The sequence below is a fragment of the Trifolium pratense genome, unplaced genomic scaffold (assembly GCF_020283565.1).
Source record: "Trifolium pratense cultivar HEN17-A07 unplaced genomic scaffold, ARS_RC_1.1 scaffold_84, whole genome shotgun sequence".
Taxonomy (NCBI): domain Eukaryota; kingdom Viridiplantae; phylum Streptophyta; class Magnoliopsida; order Fabales; family Fabaceae; genus Trifolium; species Trifolium pratense.
The window spans coordinates 30,001-32,500 of record NW_025721066.1 but is presented as its reverse complement, the minus strand read 5'-3'; positions in this window follow the sequence as shown (position 1 = coordinate 32,500).

Below are 2,500 nucleotides of genomic sequence, written 5' to 3'. Positions count from 1 at the left end.
ACCTAGAAGACGAATTTTTTTTTGAATTTTTTTATGGTTGTTAGGGACATTAAAACAAGCAAAACCACGAAAGAATCGTAATATTCCGATGTCGGATGAATTAATTACGAATTTTTCGGCCGAAACTTCGCAAAGGGCGGATACCACGTAAAAAACAACCTAGAAGTCGAATTTTGACTTCGTTTTTTTTGTGCACACCCCACACAATAAGTATAAGTGGACTGGAAAGTGGCTAAGCGATCCGACGAAGTTTCGATTGAGTTTGATTTTTTGGCCGAAAACTCGAAAAAAGGCGGATTTGACGTAAAACGCCGCCTAGAAGTCGAATTTTGAGACGGTGTCTTGTGTGCACACTCCACACAATATGTATAAGTGGACTGGAAAGTGGCTAAGCATTCCGAGGAATTTTCGATTTATTTTGATTTTTCGGCCGAAACGCCGAAAATAGGCGGATTTGACGTAAAACGCCTCATATAAGTCGAATTTTGGGAAGGTGTCTTGTGTGCACACTGCACACAATATGTATAAGTGGACTGGAAAGTCGCTAAGCATTCCGAGGAAGTTTCGATTTATTTTGATTTTTCGGCCGAAACGCCGAAAATAGGCGGATTTGACGTAAAACGCCTCATATAAGTCGAATTTTGGGAAGGTGTCTTGTGTGCACACTGCACATAATATGTATAAGTGGACTGGAAAGTGGAAAAATATTTTCGGAGCACTTTGATTTTTTGGCCCCCCGCGTGCCTTGCCACGCCCTTGCTTATAGCAAAACGAGACGGGGCCTTGGTCCAACTTGGCATAGGCATGGAATTTGATCTTTATTACTTGGCCACGGTCATGCCACGGTACATGGAGGTTGCTTGACACCCCCGTGTGCATTTCGGAGCACTTTGATTTTTTGGCCCCCCGCGTGCCTTGCCACGCCCTTGCTTATAGCAAAACGAGACGGGGCCTTGGTCCAACTTGGCATAGGCATGGAATTTGATCTTTATTACTTGGCCACGGTCATGCCACGGTACATGGAGGTTGCTTGACACCCCCGTGTGCATTTCGGAGCACTTTGATTTTTTGGCCCCCCGCGTGCCTTGCCACGCCCTTGCTTATAGCAAAACGAGACGGGGCCTTGGTCCAACTTGGCATAGGCATGGAATTTGATCTTTATTACTTGGCCACGGTCATGCCACGGTACATGGAGGTTGCTTGACACCCCCGTGTGCATTTTCGGAGCACTTTGATTTTTTGGCCCCCCGCGTGCCTTGCCACGCCCTTGCTTATAGCAAAACGAGACGGGGCCTTGGTCCAACTTGGCATAGGCATGGAATTTGATCTTTATTACTTGGCCACGGTCATGCCACGGTACATGGAGGTTGCTTGACACCCCCGTGTGCATTTTGGAGCACTTTGATTTTTTGGCCCCCCGCGTGCCTTGCCACGCCCTTGCTTATAGCAAAACGAGATGGGGCCTTGGTCCAACTTGGCATAGGCATGGAATTTGATCTTTATTACTTGGCCACGGTCATGCCACGGTACATGGAGGTTGCTTGACACCCCCGTGTGCATTTCGGAGCACTTTGATTTTTTGGCCCCCCGCGTGCCTTGCCACGCCCTTGCTTATAGCAAAACGAGACGGGGCCTTGGTCCAACTTGGCATAGGCATGGAATTTGATCTTTATTACTTGGCCACGGTCATGCCACGGTACATGGAGGTTGCTTGACACCCCCGTGTGCATTTCGGAGCACTTTGATTTTTTGGCCCCCCGCGTGCCTTGCCACGCCCTTGCTTATAGCAAAACGAGACGGGGCCTTGGTCCAACTTGGCATAGGCATGGAATTTGATCTTTATTACTTGGCCACGGTCATGCCACGGTACATGGAGGTTGCTTGACACCCCCGTGTGCATTTTCGGAGCACTTTGATTTTTTGGCCCCCCGCGTGCCTTGCCACGCCCTTGCTTATAGCAAAACGAGACGGGGCCTTGGTCCAACTTGGCATAGGCATGGAATTTGATCTTTATTACTTGGCCACGGTCATGCCACGGTACATGGAGGTTGCTTGACACCCCCGTGTGCATTTGGAGCACTTTGATTTTTTGGCCCCCCGCGTGCCTTGCCACGCCCTTGCTTATAGCAAAACGAGACGGGGCCTTGGTCCAACTTGGCATAGGCATGGAATTTGATCTTTATTACTTGGCCACGGTCATGCCACGGTACATGGAGGTTGCTTGACACCCCCGTGTGCATTTTCGGAGCACTTTGATTTTTTGGCCCCCCGCGTGCCTTGCCACGCCCTTGCTTATAGCAAAACGAGACGGGGCCTTGGTCCAACTTGGCATAGGCATGGAATTTGATCTTTATTACTTGGCCACGGTCATGCCACGGTACATGGAGGTTGCTTGACACCCCCGTGTGCATTTCGGAGCACTTTGATTTTTTGGCCCCCCGCGTGCCTTGCCACGCCCTTGCTTATAGCAAAACGAGACGGGGCCTTGGTCCAACTTGGC